We start from the raw sequence: 22,645 nt of genomic DNA, 5'->3' as shown, positions 1-22,645 counted from the left end.
CGGCCTTGTCTAAGAGGGTGGAGGAGCGGACAGAGGTTCAGGGCACTTTCTTGTCCTAGGGGTGGTAAAAATGCCCCTAAAACCGGAAGAATCACCATTGATGAACGGCATGAGGATGCAAAAGGCAATAGAAACCACCGAATTAAAGACACGTAACGTGTATCCACAGGACATGTGGCCTGTAATTGGAGAAGTGTCATGGTGATCTCTCCATTGGCAAAAGATTCCAGAATACCCCCCCCCCCCCAATTCGGATCTCCGCGATGGGACTGCCAAGGAGGAGGTTAACATGAGAAAAAGATTGAATAATCAGCGGAAGAATAACGTTATACGAGTCGGGGCGTGGAATGTCAGAAGCTTGAACGTGGTAGGGATGCTAGAAAATCTGAAAAGGAAAATCCAAAGGCTCCATCTAAAGCAGGGGTCAGTGAAGTAAAGTGGAAAGAAGACAAGGATTTCTGGTCAGATGAGTAAAAACTAATATCAACAGCAACAGACAGTGGCACAGCGGGAGTAGAATTCGTTATGAATAGGAAGGTAATTCAGAGAGTATGTGTCTGTGAACAGTTCAGTGACAGGGTCGTTCTTATCAGAATCGAAAGCAAACCAACACCGACAACGATAGTTCAGGTATACATGCCGACGTCGCAACCTGAAGATGAAGTGATAGAGAAAGTATACGCGGATATTCTAAGGGAAATACAGTATGTATAGGGGCATGAAAATCTAATAATCATGGGGCTGGAATGCAGTTTTAGTGGGAGTAGAAGAAAAGGTTAGAGGAGAATATGGGCTTGAGACAAGGAATGAGAGAGGAGAAAGACTAATTGAGTTCTGTAACAAGATTGAGGTAGTAATAGCGAATACTCTGTTCAAGAATCTCAAGAGGAAGAGGTATACATGTAAAAGGCCCGGTGATACGGGCAAGTTTCAGTTAGATTACATCATGGTCAGACAGATATTCCGAAATCAGATACTGGATTGTAAGGCGTAACCAGGAGTAGATACAGACTCAGATCGCAATATAGTAGTGATAAAGAATGGGCTGAAGTTTAAGACATTAGTCGGAAAGAATCAATACGCAAAGAAGTGGGATACAGAAGTACAAAGCAATGACGAGATGCGTTTGAATTTCTCAAGGCTATAGATAAAGCAGCAAGGAATAGCTCAGTAGGCAGTGCAGCTGAAGAGGGATGGGCATCTCTAAAAAGGAAAATCACAGAAGTTGGGAAGGAAAGCATAGGTAAAAAGGAAGTAACTGCAAAGAAACCCTGGGTAACTGAAGAAATACTTCAGTTGATTGATGAAAGGTGGAAGCACAAAAATGTTCCGCGAAACTTAGGAATTCTGAAATACAAGTCGCTGAGGAATGAAATAAATAGGAAGTGCAGGGAAGCTAAGACGACATAGCTGCAGGAAAAATGTGCAGACACCGAAAAAGAAATGATTTTCGGGAGGACAGACTCAGAATAAAGGAAAGACAAAATACCCTTCAGTGACAATCAAAGCAAGAGTGGTAACGTTAAGAGTGCAACGAAAATTCCACTGTTAAATGCAGAGGAGAGAGCGGATAGGTGGAAAGAATAGATTGAAAGCTTCTATGATGGGGAAGATTTGTTTGAAGTGATAGAAGAAGAAACAGGAGTCGATTTACAAGAGATAGGGGCTCCAGCATTAGAATCAGAATTTAAAAGAGATTTGGAGGACCTAACGTCAAATAAGGCAGAAGGGGTAGATAATATTCCATAAGAGTTTCGAAAATCATTGATGGAAGTGGCAAAAAAATGGCTATTCACGTTGGTGTGCAGAACATTTGAGTCTGGCGACGTACCATCGGAAAAGCATCATCCACACAATTCCGAAGATGACAAGAGCTGACAAGTGCGATAATTATGGCACAATCATCTTACCAGCTCATGAATCCAACCAAGTTGCTTACAAGAATAATATAAAGAGGAATGGAAAAGAACATTGAGGATGCGCTAGGTGACGATGAGATGGCCTTAGGAAAAGTAAAGGCACGAGAGAGGAAACTCTGACGTGGTGGTTAATAATGGAAGCAAGACTAAAGAAAAAACAAGTCACGTTCATAGGATTTGTCGATCTGGAAAGAGCGTTCGACAGTGTAAAATTGTGGAAGATGTTGGAGATTCTGAAAGAAGTAGGGGAAGCTATAGGGAGAGACGGATTATGTACAATATTTACAACAGCCAGGAGCGAATAATAACAGTGAACGACCAAGAACGAAGTGCTCGTATTAAAAAGGGTGTAAGACAAGGATATAGCCTTTCACCCTTACTGTTCAATCTGTACATCGAGGAAGCAAAGATGGAAAAAAAAAAGTTCAGGAGTGGAATTAAAATTCAAGGTCAAGGGTAACAATGATACCATTCGCTGATGACGTTGCTGTCCTGAGTGGAAGTGAAGAAGAATTACACGATCTGCTGAATGGAATGAACAGTGCAATTAGTACACAGTATGGACTGAGAGTAAATTGAAGAAAGAGGAAGGTAGTGAGAAGTAACAGAAACGAGAACAGTGACAAACTTTACATAAGAATTGATGGTGACGAAGTAGATGAAGTTAAGGAATTCTGCTACCTAGGCAGTAAAGTAATCAATGACGGACGGAGCAAGCAGGACATCAAAAGCAGACCAGCTATGGCAAAAAAGGCATTCCTGGCCAAGAGAAGTCTACTATTGTCAAATATCGGCCTTAATTTGAGGAAGAAATTTCAGAGAATGTACGTCTGGAGCACAGCATTGTATGGTAGTGAAACATGGACTGTTGGAAAACCAGAACAAAAGAGAATCGAAGCTTTTGTGATGTGTTGCTACCAACGAATGTTGAAAATTAGGTGGACTGATAAGGTAAGGAATGAGGAGGTTCTACGCAGAATCGGAGAGGAAAGGAATATGTGGAAAACACTGATAAGGAGAAGGGACAGGATGATAGGACATCTGCTAAGATATGTGGGAGTGACTTCCATGGTACTAGAGGGAGCTGTAGAGGGCAAAAACTGTAGAGGAAGACAGAGATTGGAATATATGCAGCAAATAATTGAGGACGTAGGTTGCAAGTGCTACTCTGAGATGAAGAGGTTAGCACAGGAGAGTAATTCGTTTTGGGCCGCATCAAACAAGTCAGGAGACTGATGACAAAAGAAATGGAGAAATTACTTCGAAGTATAAATAATTTCTTTTTATTGCAGTAATCACATCTATTTCATTAGTTAAATCCACATTTCGTACATAAGATTTTAGTTTAAGTTTAGCGTCTCAAATCCTTAGGGCAAACTTAACAGGATAGTTGCGTCTCGAGTCGCGGGTAATTTGAGACAAGGAACTAATTGTCGGAGACTGATTCTTAATTTGTTATTGACGTAAATAAAAGAAATCTTACAGACCTGACAATAAATATTAAGTGACGATCACAAGCCTGACTGATGTTTATTGGTGAATCTTTACGTAAGCAGTTCATCACCATCCCTTCATATGTTTCTGAGCGAACACTTCTTTGTCGAGGACTCTAATCAGCTTTTTACTGATGACATGACCCAGCGTTATGTATGATTTACTTACGCCGACTAATTCTTTTAGTTCTCTGCTGTTCCAGTTTACCTACAGACCACGTCTCACTGCCAAACATTGCTAAGCTCGAAACGTACATTCTGACAAATTTCTTCCTCAAATTAAGATCTATATTTGGTACTACCAGACTTCTCTTGGCTAGGAATGACTTTTTTGCTAGTGCTTGTCTGCTTTTTATATCATCCTTGCTCCATCCGTTCTGGGTCATTTTGATTCCTAGCTGGCAGAATTCCTTAATTTCATCTAATTCGTGATCACCAATTATGATCATAATTTTCTCACTGTTCTCACTTCTGTTATTTCTCCTGACCTTATTCTGTACCACATAAGCTGTTCATTCTATTCAACACGTGCTGTAATTTTTCACTTTCATTGAGGACAGCAGTGACACCAACGAATCTTAACGATGATGTCTTTCCACCTTGAATTTTAATCCCAGTCTTGAAACTTTCTTTTAATTCCGTCGTTGCTTCATCGACGTTTAAGTGGAACAGCAGGGGCGAAGACTACTCCCCCGTCATATATCCTTCCTGCTTCATGCACGGCGTTGTTGGTCTTCCAGTATTATTGTTCCCCATTGGTTTCTTGTACATATTTTATATTACCGTCTTCCCGTATAGCTTGCCCGTACCCCTATTTTTTTCAGGATTTCAAGCATCTTGCACCACTTTCCACTGTCGAATGGTTTTCCAGATCGCTAAATTCTATGACCTTGTATTGATTGATCTTTCATCAGTCTGGTTTCCGTTATCAGCCGCAACACCATAGCTGGCTCTCTGGTGCCTTTCCCATTCCTAAGGCCAAACTCGTCGCCATTTAAGAGATTCCCAGTATTCAATTCCATTCTTTTGCATATTATTGTCAGCAAGTTGGATGTTCAGCTGTTAAGCTGATTTGTGATAGTTCTCGCAGTGCTCGGTTGTTGCACTCTTGGAAACCGTATTGATAATTTTTTCCCGAGCCTGGTGATATATCGCAAGTCTCATACATTCTACACAATAACGTGAATTGATTTTAGAAATTGCAATGCAATGTTACCTATCCCATCTACCTTATTTGATTTTGTCTTCCAAAGCTCTTCTAAATTGTGATTCCAAAACCGGATTCCCTATATCTTTGCTACGGACTCCGGCTTCTCCTTCTATCACGTTATCAGACAAGTCTTCCCCTCATAACAAACTTCATTGTCCTCATGCCACCTAACTGTTCTCTCCTCTACATTTAACAGTGAAATTCCCATTGCGCTCTTAATGTTATCACCCATGCTTTTAATTTCACTGATAATTTCACCGAAGGTGGTTTTGACTTTTCTATAAGCTATGATCAGCCATTCCTTCCAACATTCACTTCTTCTTCGATTTCTTCACATTTTTCATGGAGTCATTTTGCCTTGGATTCCCTGCATTTCGTATTTATTCTACTCCTAAGTAACTTGAATTCCTGTGTTCCAGAATTTCCCGGACCATTTTGTATTTCCTTCTTTCATCCATCAACTGAAGCATTTAAGCAATTATCCATTCTTTCATCGCAATTACCTTCCTTGAACCAAGGTTTTTCTCTCCAATTTCTGTGATTGGCATTTTTAGAGATGTCCATTCATTTTCAAGTGAACTGGCTGCTGAGCTATTCATTTAGCAGTATCTACAGCCGCAGAGCCCTTCAAACGCATGTCTTCACTCCTTAGTACTTCCGCATCTCGCTTCAACACGCTTTGCTTCTTCTGACTAATGTCTTACGCTTCAGCCTACATTTCATCATTACCAAATAGCGACCTGATTCTATATTTAGCCCTTCGATACGCCTTACAACCCAAGGTCTGATTTAGGAATCTCTTCTGATCATGTTATAATCTAGTTGAAATTTCCTGTATCTCTCGGCCTTTTCCAAGCTGACCACCGCCTCTTGAAATTGATGAACATGCTATTCGTTATCACAATCTGAAATTTATGACACAACTCAATTAGTCTTTCTCCTCTCTCATTTCTGCTACCAAGACCATATTCTCTCGCAACCCTTTCTTCCACTCCTTTCCTAGAACCGAATTTCAATCCTCCATCACTACTAGATTTTCATCTCCCCTTACGTACTGAATTATCCGTTCTTTATCATCATATACCTTCCCTGCATCTGCATCTTGTGCTTGCGATGTGTTGGTAAAAGTATTGTTTGGCTGACATTCCACTCCTCAACTCTTAGAACGTTATCCTTTCGTTGTACTTCCAATCTTTTTCTCATAGTTACCTGCACCCTGGTTGTCCAATCCAGGAGATCCGAATGAGTGAGTGATCATCATGTCCTATGGATACTCGTTATGTGTCTTTAGTGCGGTGGTTTCAATTGTCTATTGAATCCTCATGCCGTCGATCATTGCTGATTCTTCCGACTTTTAAGGGCAGTTAACAACCCAAGGGCAAGAGAGAGTGCCGAACACGTGTCCATTCCTCCCCCCTCTTTGAAGACGCCGTTGGCATAATGAGGGTGGCTTCCCTTGCCTGAAGTCCATTGCTGGTATTGCTTATGATATTTATTCAAAATTTAAGCAGTGTCTCGACCAGAACCAGAACTCACGACGTCTTGATTACAAGTTAAAGACGCAATATGTCTTTGTATTAACTTTTTTCTATTTTTTAATTGTCCTAAAATACTATTACTTACAATGAAGAGCTAGCGCTGGTGCACTACTTCAGTAATACCAGCGCATCGTCCATGTTACTAGACTAAGCAAATATTGTAGAAAGTTCTTACAGAAGAAAGTTGTTTCTCCAAATTTCGGTTAATGGATGTGCCATATAATAAAGTTATGTGTGAATTGCGAAATATTTTTCACTTTCACTGTACATAGTGGCTACGTACTAGGCGTACCAGTGCTTCCTGATAATTTTACTTCTAAGTGACTTATATTGTCGTAATGTTATTTTTTTTTCTGGACCTTTTGGTATTTCATATTGGCTTCCCTGAACCTCGTCCTTCTTTCATTTCTAAGTGATGTGCACTGCTGTACTCTTGATCTTTTTCTACCTTTTCGTTCTACTTTCCTTCGTAAAGAAGGAGAAGCATTTCTTCTGTTAATAGCAGCAGCAGCACTCCGTCTTCAGGCCACAAGTGGCCCATTGGGACCATCCGACCGCCATGTCATCCTGAGCTGAGGATGCGGATAGGAGGGGCGTGTGGTCAGCACACCGCTCTCCCAGTCGTTATGATGGTTTTCTTTGACCGGAGCCGCTACTATTCGGTCGAGTAGCTCCTCAATTGGCATCACGAGGCTGAGTGCACCCCGAAAAATGGCAACAGCGCATGACGGCCCTGATGGTCACCCATCCAAGTGCTGGCCTCGCCCGACAGCGCTTAACTTCGGTGATCTGACGGGAACCGGTGTATCCACAGCGGGAAGGCCGTTTCCACTCTTCCGTCAACCAATGTTTTTCATTTTCGTTACCTTCCCTGCACCAGTATTTGTATCGGTATTTCAGTATCCCATTTGTTTCCAGAAAATTCTCTTACACTTCCGGCTACTCTTTGTCATTGCAAAATAGTAATCTGGGAGTGTACAATCCAGTGTCGGATTCCGTATCCTCAGTCTCATCACGATGTAGTCCAAGTGGAATCTCCTCGTGCACCGCGGCCTGTTACGAGTACAGCTCCCCCTTTCTTCAACAGCGTATTTGCTGTTACTATCTGAAATTTACTGCAGTACGCAAGCAGATTTTCTCCTCCCTCATTCTCAGAACCTGTATAGTCCATCAACTCCGTTTCGCTCCCCTTAGGTCCCTCTTCATTATTACAGCCATTGTCAATAATTCAGTCTCTGCCTTAACTTTCTAATCACAAGGAACCCTACTGCTATTATATTACTTCGTGCTGCCGTTAATATTTAAATCAGATCAGTTAACTAATCGCTACTATATCTAAACAATGACTCTGCATATCGCTTCTCAGATTTCTAACATCCCTACCCCATTCAAAATTCTCTAATTTCACTGTTTGACACGCAGAATAAAACCACCTTTAGTGGTTGTTGCATCTTTGTAATTCTATACACAGAACCACACCTGAGCCGTGTACGGCTCGTGTTCATGCCATTTATTGTTTGTCATCTTCTATTGCTGTACTGCCTTCTCGTTTTTTTATTCCATTTACTGGCGCCACTAACTTCCTGCCTTACTTTCCAGTGAGTGGCAGCAGCAGCGCGTATCGATTAGTGCACTGTCGTACCATCTCTGGAGCGACCGACAGTATTTCCGGGTCGTCTTGTGTCTGAGTAGTCAGTTCGGGACGGATCAGCCGAGCAGTCGGGAAGCAGCAGCAGCGAAGTGCCGGCCGGTGTGGCCTAGCGGCTCCAGAAGCTTCAGTATGGAACCGCCCGACCGCTACGGTCACAGGTTGGAATCCTGCCTCTACGATGGATGTGTGTGATGTCCTTAGGTTAGTTACGTTAAGCGGTTCTAAGTTCTAGGGGACTGATGACCTCAGCTGTTAAGTCCCATAGTGCTCAGAACCATTTGAACCTTTTTGAGCAGTGAAGTCGGCGACGGAGCGCCGGTGAGACACCGACAGCCAACGCTCGCCGACCGCTCGCGACACACATGCACTATTCGACGGAGGGAGATTGGAGCGGGACGACCGTTGGTTCGTCGTTGGGTTGGTCTCATCGGCCGACGTATATTTGGTTCTGCACCGTTTCCGGGACTGGGCAGTTGGTCGGTTTGCGTGGAGCAGCGAGGAAGTATCAGGGCGCGCATTTTGGCAGGGCCCGGTGCCGGCGTCCACGCGCGGTCGGACTGTGAGGGGCTGTTCCCATTGCTATGAGGTCCCTTGGCTCACCGATCCCGGACCCGAAAGTTAAGTCTTTCCTTAATCCACCAGCCAGCCCCAACTGTTCACATTGCATCGTTTGAGTTTCATTGTGGGCTGTAGGGTCATCCTGTCGATTGGTCCGTTGACTTTCGCTCGGTTGGGTTGTCGTCGAATCGTGAATCGTCGGCCCGACTGCCTGTCTCACCTAAGCGAGAGTTAGTGTTTGAATTCCAGGCCAACCCTCCAACATCTGAGCGCCCATGGGTGTACTGCCCTTTTTTATTTGTTCTTTTTGTTTGTACTTGTATGGCTTCTGGCCGACTTTTTTTAAAAAATTGAGGTTGTTTGGCCCGTAAGGAGTAAGATTCTTTAGGCCTTCAGCCTAATTTAAAGAACTGTTTCACGGAAGACCTTTGCCATTTTAAAGGTTTTAATCTTGTTGACGTTTAAGTGTTGGGCCTGCAGCCGATTTTGAGTTTGAGTTGTTTTGCTCTTAAAGGCCTTCAGCCTAAATTAAACAACTGTTTCAGGTACTGCCCGTGGTATTTAAAAAATAATGGAAATGTAAGTGTCACGCCTTCAGCCGATTTGAATTCAATTTGTTTGCTCTTAAAATCTCAGATTCTTTGGGCCTTCAGCCTAAATAAAGAACTGTTGTAATATGAGGCTTGCCTTTAAATTTCTGATTATGCTTGTGTTTTAAGTTATTGGCCTTCAGCAATAAAAATTATTTTTTAGGTTCTTGTAATGTTTGATCAAATAATAATAAATTTGTATGTTCCAGTGTAACCGACAGTCGCTTATTTTTGTCCCTTTCCGCAATTTAAACTATCTGTCCTCTCCTGCGGGTTAAGTGGGGCGTCGTTGGGCGCATCCATGTCAAGTGTCGTCGTCGGGCGCACTACTGCCATGTCAAAGGGTGCTACAACAATGGACGCCGTCGCAATGTTCATGTGGATACCTGTGTTGCTAAAACGTGCTGAGAGCGAGAGACGTCCCTTTAAGACCCTATACTGTAGAGCGAATGACCATCCTGTCTCGATAAGCTATGATCCTGCTACTGCGGAGCTACGACATATGCTGCTATGTGTTTCTCCTTCTTATAAGAGGTAACGTGATCTTTTCTTGCTCAGTCAATATGAAAATGTGATTTGTGAATCAGAAACCCACCGCTAAACATTTCCTTGTAGGCAGGAAGTTGAAGCGGTCAAGTGGTGAATGAGTGGTGGTGACAGACCGTGGAGTTCAGGGCAAAAACTGTTAACAGTCACAAAGAACTTTTATGGATTCTGATACATGGCGTAGTGCGGCAGACACGCCTCTCCTGGTTGACTCTGGGGGTAGTTGATGAGCGGGAGGCGGGTTTTGCCTGGTGCTGCTGAGCCGACACCTCACACTGTTGAGGCCCGCAACCTCTGTTGACCACGGCTGTTGACGTCAGTGACTTAAAGTGTTGTGCTGTGTTAGTGTCTCACTCGGGAAACGGCCACTCGGCTCTACAGTCGGCTGCTGTGACAGCCTCTGGTTCAAATGGTGCAAATGGCTGTGAGTACTATGGGGCTTAACGTCTGAGGTCATCAGTCCTCTAGAACTTAGAACTACTCAAACCTAACTAACCTAAGGACATCGCACACATCCATGCTCGAGGCAGGACTCGAACCTGCGACTGTAACGGTCGCGCTGTTCCAGACTGAAGCGGCTAAAACCGTTTGGTCACACCGGCCGGCACATCCTCTGGAGTCTGCGGTGTGTCAGGTACAACCCTTGAACACAGATATAAATCGGCTGGTGGCTGGTACAACAGTGCCGAGTCATACTAGGAACGCAGCGTCGATGGCGGCAGACGTGGATGGCAGGTCAGCAGGATTGAGACACCGAAACCTGTGAAGGACCTAGGGTAGACGACAGGTCTCGCATCCATGGCTGCTGGTAACAGAGTCCAGTCTTCTCTCTGTACGGCGTCATCCTGGCTTTGTGGTGGTGTTGGGGATTGTGATGACGAGTAATCCACAGCTGGAAATCCATATTTATTTATATGCCTCCACTGCCCATTTCTTTCACTAGAACCCGATACCCACTCAGGCTGCCACAACAAGTGACCTTCCCTGGTGTGGTGGTGGTACAAGGTTACCGCTGCGCGGCACTTTTTAATCTCGCTCTACAATCCACTGGCGTGTCTGTTAATGTGACCCACATGTCGCCAGACAGACGACTACCGACTCATGGCTGTTAATGCAGCGTTATGGCGCTTCTATGCTACTTCTCCTTACTTTTTTTAAAGAGTGATAATTTTCTGACAGTAGACTGACATAGAGTACTGTAAAGTAGAGAACTTACTCCAACCTATTTCAAGCCCTGAAGAGCAAATCATATCCAAGCTTTTAGTACACTTCGTGGCAATTAGATATTCGTCGAAAATTTAATAGGCAGCAGTGCATAACGCAAAAGGCTTATTTTCAGTTCGCTTCCTTTGTCTGTTACCTAAAAATGTCGTCGGATGATGGCAACTTCCTCTTTTTTAACCTTTAGAGGAGTAAGCATGCCAAATACAGAAGAACGCAAAATCCCAAAGACTGGCTAACTTTCACGGAAACTCGAAATTTAGGGCGGACATCAATGCGAGATGCCTTTAATAGTTCCCGCAATGAAACACTGTCTCAAGATATAGTGGAAAACCCAAAGAGATTCTGGTCGTATGTAAAGTACACCAGTTCAAAATGGTTCAAATGGCTCTGAGCACTATGGGACTCAACTGCTGTGGTCATAAGTCCCCTAGAACTTAGAACTACTTAAACCTAACTAACCTAAGGACAGCACACAACACCCAGCCATCACGAGGCAGAGAAAATCCCTGACCCCGCCGGGAATCGAACCCGGGAACCCGGGCGTGGGAAGCGAGAACGCTACCGGACGACCACGAGATGCGGGCAAAGTACACCAGTGCCAGAAAACAGTGAATACCGTCACTGCGCGATAGCTATGGAGATGTTACCGATGATGGTGCCACTAAAGCGGAGTTACTAAATACCGTTTTCCGTAATTCCTTCACGAAAGAAGACGAAATAAATATTCCAGGATTCTAAACCAGAACAGCTGTTAGCATGAGTGAAATAAAAGTAGATATCTTAGGTGTTGCGAAACAACTGAAATCACTTAAAGCCGGCCGATGTGGCCGTGCGGTTCTAGGCGCTTCAGTTTGGAACCGCGTGACCGCTACGGTCGCAGGTTCGAATCCTGCCTCGGGCATGGATGTGTGTGATGTCCTTAGGTTAGTTAGGTTTAAGTAGTTCTAAGTTCTAGGGGACTGATGACCACAGATGTTAAGTCCCATAGTGCTCAGAGCCATTTGAACCATTTTTTGAAATCACTTAAGAAAGGCAAGTCCTCCGGTCCAGATGGTATACCAATCAGGTGCCTTCCAGAGTACGCAGTCACAATAGCGCCTTTCTTAGCAATCATATACAACCGCTCACTTGACGAAAGGTCTGCTCCTAAAGACTAGAAAGTAGCACAGTTCACACCAACATTCAAGAGAGGAAATAGCAGTAACCCGTTGAATTACAGACCTATATCACTGACCTCAATTTTCAGTAGGATTTTGCAGCATATCCTGTACTCGACAATTATGAATCACCTTGAAGAAAATGACTTATTGATGTATAACGAACACAGATTCTGAAAATATCATTCTTGTGCAACACAGCTAGCTCTTTTTTCAAATGAAGTAATGAGTGCTGTCGACAAGGGATCACATATCGATTCCATTTTCCTAGATTTCCAGAATGCTTTTGATAGCGTTCCTCACAAGCGACTATTAATCAAATTGCGTGCATATGGAGTATCGTCTCAGTTGTGTGACTGGATTCGTGATTTACTCTCAGAGGGGTTAGAGTTCGTAGTAATAGACGGTAGTTCATCGAGTAGAACAGAAATGATATCTGGCGTTCCGCAAGGTATTTTCATAGGCCCTCTGCTGTTCCTGATTTACATAAATGATTTAGGTGATAATCTGAGCAGCCTCCTTAGATTGTTTGCAGATGACGCTGTAATTTATCGTCTAGTAAAATCATCAGACGATCAATTCCAATTACAAATTGGTCTAGAGAGAAGTTCTGTATTCTGCGAAAAGTGACAATTGGCACTAAATAAAGGAAAGTGCGAGGTCATCAACATGGGTACTAAAAGAAATCCGATAAATTTTGGGTATAAGATAAATCCCACAAATCTGAGGGCTAACAATTCGACTAAATACCTAGGAATTACAAGTACGAGCAACTTAAATAGGAAAGAGCACGTAGATAATACTGTGGGGAAGGCGAAACGAAGACTGCGCTTTGTTGGCAGATGACAGCCTACATTACACTTCTCCGTCCTCTGCCGGAATACTGCTGCGCGGTGTGGGATCCTCACCAGATAGGATGGACGGAGGACATGGAAAAAGTGCAAAGAAGGGCAGCTCGTTTCGTGTTATCGTGCAATAGGGGTGAGAGTGTCACTTATATGATACTCGAGTTGGGGTGGCAGTCACTGAAACAAAGGCGGTTTTCTTTGCGGCGAGATCTGTTTACGAAATTTCAATCACCAATTTTCTCTTCCGAATGCGAAAATGTTTTGTTGACACTCACCTACGTAGGGAGAAATGATCATCATAATGTTGATGATGGTGGTGATGAAGTCCCATACTCCGAGGAGCGTAGGGAACGATGAGGGAGACCCGCACCGCCGACTAGGCAAGGTCCTAGCGGAGGTGGTTTGCTATTGCCTTCCTGCGACTGTAATGGGGATGAATGATGATGATGACACAACAACACCCAGTCATCTCGAGGCAGGGAAAATCATAACAAAATAAGAGAAATCAGAGCTCGAACGGAAAGATTTAGGTGTTCCTTTTTCCCACGCGCCATTCGAGAGTGGAATGGTAGAGAAGTAGTATGAAAATGGCTGGATGAATCCTCTGCCAGGCACTTATGTGTGAACTGCAGTGTAGCCATGTAGATGTAGATGTAGAAGCGGAAAATAACGTATCGATCCCGAATATGGATGCAGAGATCTTGATCACGGAGGTCGTCGTTCCGCGATTTGATGTACTTTCTGCATTGAGCAGTCGTACTTCAATCTATTTAAGCGTGAGTTTTGCCTGCGATGTGGTTACCTGTCACAAGTTTAAGGATAATGAAGAGCGACGTGGCACAGCGAGTGCCAAGTGAAACACGGTGTCGCTGGTGAGGCGGGGTGGGGTCGGCAGCGTGCCGAGAACAATGTTGCTGCTGCAACTGCTGCAGGCGAGAACAGCTCCGTGTTCCCGTGGGAGTGACTTGTTAATTACGGGAGACCAGGCTCGCAGTGATCCTCACTCGCCACCTCCACTGCGCCACCAGTCGTGGGCCCAACATGCGGGCGCTGACATCGACCTGCAGCTGTCCTGCTTACTCTCACAAGAGGTAAGCGCAGGGATACCAGAATACGCTCTCACTTCGCTTGTGTTGCCCGTCGTCGTTTCTAGGTCCAACACCACTGTAACGGTTTAATTCCGCCTAAAAAACATTTTGATGCACACCGTTGTACCAAATGAAGAAATATGGTGAGCTGAATAAATTACACTGTTTGAAAAACAATACATTGATGGAATACATTGATGCAAAGCTATCAAATTCCAGTCCAATATTTCGATGTCTGTGAGAGCCAAATTCCATCGTCATGTGAGCTTGTTTCCAGCACAGAGATAAGATAGGTGTACAGATGGAGAACGACATGAATACATAATGACTGCTGAGAATGTCAAACGTTACCGGAATTTCTCAGTTCGAATCAGTGGCATGCGGACCACGGGCGTCAACATCAAATTATTGCGGAGGAGGCGAGGGAGCGAACTGCTCGATACATAGGGTATAGATCACAAGAAGATCCAAACGGGAGATCCCCTTTAAACAACCTTTTGGAGCATCCTGGACAGTTCAGACCGTATATTCAGTGGCACTTGGAACTTGTAAAGCGTGCCAATTTAAGTCTGGTTTAAAATGTATTTTGCCGTTACGAAGTATAAAAACGTTATATCATAATAATATTTAAATATATCGACAATGTGCGTGTGACTATTATATTATTATATATTACGTCGTAAACAACCATGGAAACTATTTCAAACTGAAGAGTTTTTTTAACTAAATTCTGGTTTATTTTTATTGGAACTGTAAATAAACAGCCTATTACAAACACGATTTTATTTCCTTTATTTTTCAAACATGAAAAAAAAAATTAAGAACTCAGACGCAAAGCTATGAAAAGTAGGAAGAGAAATTTAAGCAGTTGGTCAGAAACGATAATTAAATACAGTATCAAGAGCATAACGATAAATAATGTTATTTATCCAACAGCGAGGCGGATACATATCTCGTGTTGTCAAAATTTGTTACAATTATTCTGTCAATGTTTCTTAATATTTAATTCAACAGTAATTAGTGCAGACTACAAACTGCTACCTTACTGAGCCTCTGTTGTGTCACTGTTGAAAGCAGATACTTCTTTAGTCGTTGTAGAGTAGAGAGACTGGGTTCTGCTTTACGGCTGGAACAGACAAAGACATCTACATTTTTAAATACTGTATTAGTTCGATTATTAAAACCATTTCCACAAAGTGAAAATAATCCGCCAGAAACACAACGTATTTCGTAAGGTCAAGTAAAGGGCTAACCTTTTAAGATATGGAAATCGCTGGAAATCTATTATTTTACAATAATACTTTCAAATAAACTCATATTGCATACGTTTTCTTTTATCTAGTGATGCTGGCGAAGCTGTGATAAGTGCTGTCCTAGTTTATAACTATCTCTTTTGTAGGGAAGAATCAGGGAAGCGTGTACAGAGCAAAGACTACATGCTATATTCAGATCAATTTAGAAAACGGGCGACAAATTCCTGTAGCTACGTATTTTTTACAGTGTAGAGGTACTCGTAAAACTGAGAAAATTGGAATACAATCTGTAATAATTTTTCCTTCTCATCATTCCTCTGGTCTCTCTCTCTCTCTCTCTCTCTCACTTTCTCTCTCTCTTTTTCTGTAGGAAAACGATAATTCTGATGAATTGCCTTGATCTTCGTTCGTAGCAATTGTGTTATTGTTCGAGCAACGGAGATCGGGCTTTTCTAATCGGCTCAGCTGCAATAAACCAAACCTGAGATATAATAAGTGATTGTTGCGTTATGCCTCGCTGCCAGAACGACAAAACCGATTTGTGCTTAGCTACCTCGCTTCTTCGTCACTAGTAGTCGTACCAACACAGTTCATTAAAACTTGGAATATTGTCTCTTTAGTGAATATTAAATGCATATTTGATTTACTGGCAGGTCAGTAAATCCTACAAACCATTTAATCTAACTACACAAGATCTTTTAACATGTGTGATCAGTTAAGCTTGTATACACACGTTCAACGGTGTCATATTTTGTCATTGACTCAAAACCTGAAATTTTTTTCATAAAGTATTGGGTGCATATGGCTCAACTTTCCGCCCTTCCACCTCTCCCCCCCCCCCCCCACTCATAACCCGCGGTGACGCCCATGTGAGGGAGGTGGGAGCATCATACCGACAGATCTGCTGTAGAGTGACTACAGAACGACGGTGACGAGGCGGTCTCAGCACAAGAGTGTGCCGCATGAAGAGCAAGCACATGTTCAAACGATCTAAACCACGGCTCTTACCAGCAGAGGGTTGAAAATAGCTGAACCGCTGCTATAAGGTTACACGACAAACTGCTACCATACTTGTCATGAAAGTGATATCTGACAGTCTGTACCATTCATTTATGCGGATGCGTAACCAGCTGACGACTTGGTTCGTGTTTAGGTCTAAAGGAACGTAACTGATAGCTTACTAAACTGTGATAATTTCGGGTAGAGTAAAATGCAATAAGAGAGCAGTAAGAGTTTCCCAACATTGGTGCATTATTTATTTTACTTTGAAAACAACGCATTCGCGTGGTTACAAGACGAGTTTTACCTGTGAGCGCGTATGTATTAGAAGCTGATATGATTGGAGAGCACATCCTAGCGTAACGGGAGTAGATCGAATGCTACTACAAGCACCCTGAATATGTCAGCAGAGGTCATTCACATTCTGATTGTGTCCTACAAATGACTACATCTGTCCCTTCCTGTTTTCTTATTTACTTTGGATGTTGACGTTACTCACAGGAAATGGAATATTAATTAGTATGAACACTATTACAAAATTGTAACCTTTTTAAAAGTAGTGTTCTTCTTAAATTACATGTATTTCGTAATTTTAATAGTTCACTGCCTCATATGTTTCTTTTTAGACCTAATAATGACTACGTCGTAGTAACTACTCGTATTTCTCTTTAATTGTAGCGTTCTCGCTTCCCGCGCCCGGGTTCCCGGGTTAGATTCCCGGCGGGGTCAGGGATTTTCTCTGCCTGGTGATGATTGGGTGTTGTGTGATGTCCTTAGGTTAGTTAGGCTTAAGTAGTTCAGAGTTCTGAGATTGTCGCATGTATGCATGCTCCTGATATCTGTTGATCTTACAGTGAACCACCTTTACCTGAACTGTATCCTTACATTGTCTACCTCAACATCTGCAGAGAACTTTGTCCCTCATTTCTCTGCTATTCACTTCTACGAGGGTCCAATGTAAAGATTTTCATTGCAGCGTGAAGGCTCACAGTCTACGCTGACGCCCACTTTTTCATAAAAGCTGGAAGCTTTTGAAGGAATACGCAACCCATAACCTTACGTCCCATGCTTTCTGTAATCCAGTCTGTAAAATAGACTTCGAGGATTTTAAAACTTTTAAGAGTGTTACATATTTCACTACTATACTAAAAGTTTATGTCCATGGTAGCAACATATATCTCAGAAAGTTTACAGTGATGAAGTTTTCAACAGCTTGCCACAAACTGTTGTTAAAGTAACGTGTTCTTCACTGCAGTCGTGAGAGGCCACCATTTTCCTCAAGTTCGTTATCTCTCCAAAGTTTTTAGATGCCTTGCAAAATCTGATGGCAAAATTCGTAAGCGGAAGGCAAACTTGAAAGAGGAAACTTAACAGAACTACTAGATCAAACTGCTACGGACAACTGAAAGAGGTGGCAAGGGCACTTCCCATGCATGGGTGTTGCATTGTTTTGTAAGAAAGGGTGAAACTTCATGAGAGAGCTCTTACTTAGAACACATCATAGCTGGCGATTGGGTCTGATAACAAAGAGGCTGACTTGGAGATAATTATGGAACACATTAAATAGCCATTTATAAAGTGGAAAACTGTGGTATATTTCTCTGTGTTCATCTGACTTTTAACTTGACACTGTCGTCCTGTTTTGTTTATGGAGGAGATGCTTAATACTGGATTCCTAACCTGTAGTGACTGTTTGCAGTTCTTGATTTCAAATCCAGTGTTCGGATCTGAGGCTCTTTTAAATGTAATGGAACTGTTACAGGGTCCTGGCCAATGACTAATAATGTATTTACAGCGATGCAAAAATTAATCCGGGTCGTGGTCGGCCAACAAACGAATCCGAGAATGTTGAGCAGTACGTCGGGTATTTTGTCTTGTGTGCCGCTCATTGCTCTGTGTGTGTGGGGGGGGGGGGGGGGTGTATTCTGACAGCAACCACGAATGTGATTTCACGCTGCACTACAAAGCATCCAAAGCTGAAACTGAAGGAACGTTTCAGAAGGTCCAGAAAACCGTCGCGGATACATGTATGACCCAGAGAGCTCTGTACCAATATGTCACGGCAAAACATTCAAATCGTCCTTAGACGGTGGCATTTTCCTACCGCACCTGAGCTGCTTTGGGTTTGCACATACTCTTTGCGGATGTCGGAACATAGCAACAGCAATATCGATATATTTGTTCGACAGTAATTTAATGTGAACATAATCATAGGTTTAAAGGTAGAACCATTTGTTGGCTCCGCTTGTAACTTCGTTCTTTATGTACAATTTAACTTAGTAATATGAAAATAAATGTGAAAATTGCGTAAAAATTTGTCATTGTATATATGTCAAAATTTTTTCAAGCATACAAGTTTAAATCAAGTGATAAGGTAAGCATTGACATCACGAGAGCTCACACATCTTTGGGTCGTCGACATAAATGATACACGAGGCACCGCACAGTACAATTTTCATCTAACTTTGAAACTGGCAAGCCTGCTATTACAGTGTTCGTTAGCCATTTGGGCTGTAAAATTAAACACCAAGAAGCTGAAGATTACTGTTGGAGTGAGCACGAATCATAGTGAATATTACATCAGCCTGAATATCCTCACGAAAGATGACAAAGGAAGATGCCTACGTCTGTATCATTAAGTCTGTAAGATGTATGTTCTGCTGCTAACACGTAACGCTTTTTCTTCAGAACGGTGCCTTCTGACAACTGTCGTAAGTGCACTTCAAAATTATCTGAAACAATGTATGGGTGAAGGCGGTATGCCTTGTAACACTTGTAACATTTTTCGGTTGTAAAAGTAGTTTAATATATTTTCTCATTCCATTCAGTTTGTGTGTGGAGCAGTCTATTTCTGAAGTTAGAAGAAAGATTTTTAAATCTGAAAACGTGTACGAAATGGTCATGTACCTAGTAACAAACATTCTATTCACATTTAAAATTGCTACAATCGATAATCGTAAAAATCCTGTCATTCATGTATTTGATAGGGTGTTACACAACAGTAATCACTAAGTGAACTCGAATTAAGAAGTATTATCAAAAACCCGTTACAGGTTAAAAACGTGTTGTGAAACACAAGCTGTCGACAGATGACTAATTTTTAGCAAGGGAAAGCTGCTAAGACATTAAAGAAACTCAGTCATTTGAAGACATCACGTGTTTAATGGTACAAGAGCTTCCTGCTTTCCCGGCTGCTTGTGCACAATCGAAGAGATATGACTTTACCATCGATATTTTATCCTACTAGTTATAAAAATACACTGAATTTTAATTAGCATAGAATATTTTAACTGAAGGTTTAACAATGTCCACCAATAAGCTTTCAAATGTTGCACAGGATTTGAAGATGTAGCACTAGTAATGCAAAAGCTGCGCAGGACAGAAACGTTATGTCTTACAACAACAAAAATCGGTAGAAAACGCCTGACACTGCTTTTGGCACTTTATTTTGCGAATTCCCTCTCCTGATTATAGACAGTCACAACATTAAAACACCGACCATAAAATACAACATATTCATAAGAACAATATTCTTCAGGTACAACACCCTTCCCCGCATACCAAAAGCCTCAAGTAAAACGTGTGTACTTTTCTAATTTTTACTTCTTATTTACCATCAGTTTCCCTTTGTGCAGATTGCTAATTCCTTTCACAATTACAGTTTTAAGAACAATGACTATTAATCTGGAATAATTCTGTCAGTTTTCAACCCACAAACTAATTTGCGCGACACTGCGCAGAACAAGTTTTTAAGAGCCACGTTTCACCATAGTCGTTAATGTTTCATTGTGTCTGTGTGACAGCAATTAATGTGTAAGAATGGGTGTGTGCATGCAAGTGAACGTTATATGTTGATCTCACAATGTGAGTGAGCGAATTTAACTTCTTCTTAATGATTCCATTTGCACTGAATCCGATGAGAGTGTCGAGACTCGAGAACATTGTAGTATTGCGTCGTAATTGCAGAAACCTGTTATTTTGACTCGTGTTTCTAGACTGTTACATGGAACTGATTTATTCTGTTATGTGTTTCATTTTGTGAAGGAGTAACTTGTGTATGTTTGAAGAGGCTAAATAATGTACTCCCAACAGGCAGCACGGGAGTCTGAACCTCACACACTCCGACAGTCGAAGAACACCGGTCTGCAAGACTGAAGGACGAGCTAGACAAATCAACTGACTACACGTTGGAGTTGAATGAAAGTGCGAGAGTATGATGCCAGAGCGCTTCCAGTCGCGCGCAGAAATATACATGTCACGTTGTGCGTCGTCAGCGAGAGTATAGCGCCAAATGTGACTGGCCCCGCAACACGAGGCAGTTGGAAGAAAAGGAAAAGACCATTTGAGCCCATTAGCGAACTGTTACGGTTCTGAGTTAACGAGCATTTCGCTCTTATATAAATATTTGGCCAAAAGAGACAGACTTCCAGGAATTGTGAAACGAATGCTGTAGTCCAGGAACGTGTACCACAAACGACGGGGATTCGCCACGAGATGGGAAAACTCACAGGTGTCTATTGTGCTGAGAGAGCCCACGCTGATCAGGCATAAGCGCTGTAGTGGGCGAGTGAGACAGACGAGACCCTACGTCATAGGGAAACCCAGTAGGAGCTATTCGTGCCCAGGCAGGCGTAGCAGTGTTAAATATGGCGAACCTAAGATCGGCCATAAAGGGAAACAGTTACGAAAACTATTTCATTCTGTAGTAACTTAGGGAATGAAGCCACAGTAATTTTAATCTACCATACTTCATAAATTTTTATGGTGATCCCAATAAAACTTGTATTTGATCATATCGATAACAGTTTACGCCGGCCGCGGTGGTCTAGCGGTTCTAGGCGCTCAGTCAGGAACCGCGCGACTGCTACGGTCGCAGGTTCGAATCCTGCCTCGGGCATGGATGTGTGTGATGTCTTTAGGTTAGTTAGGTTTAAGTAGTTCTAAGTTCTAGGGGACTGATGACCTCAGATGTTAAGTCCCATAGTGCTGAGAGCCATCTTTTTTGATAACAGTTTACGATTTACTGTTGTAGTGAAATTAACAAGTTTTATAACAAAGGCCTAGATGCTAAAATCTGAACGCTTCGGCCGATCTTTACGATCGACATTTCATTTGATAGCGCATCATTATAATGACAAATGACGTAAATATCAACTCAATAACTTTATTTGTTTAAAAGATATATTAAATTTAATTGTCAGTATTATCAATTAAGCATCAGATTATCATTTCCTCCCACAAAACACATTACCCCATGACGGCATGACACCTTATTGAGTCTTTAGGTAATAGAATATTTGTTGTAAAGTTTAGTGCATTATAGTTACTTTTGTTCTTTATTTATTTATCAGAAAGCACATTGGTGCAAGGCTACTGGCCGTGACAGTCAAAGTTATTATGTAATGGATGTTATTGTTACTTCATTTAGAACGTGAAAATAGCCAAGCTTTGATTATTTAAGAATGTTAAAATGTAAAATAATGTAGAACAAGTTGTAGCCAATCAGACGGACTGCTTCAGGGAAGGGAACTGCACTAGTCAGTTGAGTGACGAGTTTCGGCACGCGGGAGACGCAGCCGGAGACGGACAGAGGGACAGTGCTGGTGCAGATGCGAAAGCGGACAGTCGGTTCTGTTCTAGACACCAAAGTGTACGGCACTGGTGAAAAAGCGAAATCAGACGGTCGGTCTTTAGGTAGCCAGGAAGTGGAACGACTTAGAATATTTCGCGTTGTGTGATATCGCGGGACTTAATCTCTGAGCGGTGAGCAGCCGCGCGCCTGGAGTGAACTTTAACTTTTCGCGTAAATAACGAGGCAGAGTATTGGACTCTGTTTCGCGATGAGATTGTGAGTGATCGAACTGTATCTAATGGATATGCGCTCGAGTGTAACAGTACGCTAAACGCGACCACTGCCCCTATTAGTTGGCTTTCTGAATAAACATTATTCTAAACAAATCGCAACTGTGTGGCCTCCATCATTTATGGGTCGTTAATTTAGTTCCCAATATCATTATTATTGTTTTTATATGTTATATTAACTTTGTATTTCTCAAAGTTGCCATCAGCGAGACAATTTAACCAAAGGGTCAGAAGTGTCTAATGTAGGGCGTGTAATGCAACACGTTCAGTTCGACCGCAAGACGAGTTTGAGAAAAGACATTTCGCCGAAGAGGAACCGCATGTGAGCCCGAACATTTTTGGGATGTTAGCTCGCACGGTGCACTATGGTGGCAGTCTTCATTACAGCATCGCTGGGAGGCGATTTCACATAGGCAAGAATAAGCGAGATACTGGAAGAACAGCGAAGTGTGACGAGTGTAACCCAGGAATTTGGTACTGATCACTAGCATGGTGAGCGTTACGAATCATAAACACTGCTGCCCGAAGGAAAGGAGGGATCCACTGCAACACATTTACTAGGACGGACCGGCACCCTATCTCACACTCCATAGTGGCACGGCGACTGTATGGTAGTGGCTGCTTTGTTCGACCATCACTATGTTGCATTCCGTCGACACTCGCTCAGTGGTTGGACCGATTGCGATAATCGAAGAGCAAAGGGGCAGAA

The 22,645-nt window shown here is 42.5% G+C and overlaps 1 pseudogene; it reads right to left on the bottom strand.

Moving 5' to 3' along the window:
* Nucleotides 1–6,872: 6,872 nt before the first annotated feature.
* On the bottom strand, nucleotides 6,873–6,990 carry LOC126263874 (5S ribosomal RNA; annotated as a pseudogene).
* Between the last annotated feature and the right edge of the window lie 15,655 nt (nucleotides 6,991–22,645).

The sequence above is a fragment of the Schistocerca nitens genome, chromosome 6 (genome assembly GCF_023898315.1).
Source record: "Schistocerca nitens isolate TAMUIC-IGC-003100 chromosome 6, iqSchNite1.1, whole genome shotgun sequence".
Taxonomy (NCBI): Eukaryota; Metazoa; Arthropoda; class Insecta; order Orthoptera; family Acrididae; genus Schistocerca; species Schistocerca nitens.
This window is presented reverse-complemented; position numbering and strand designations above follow the sequence as displayed.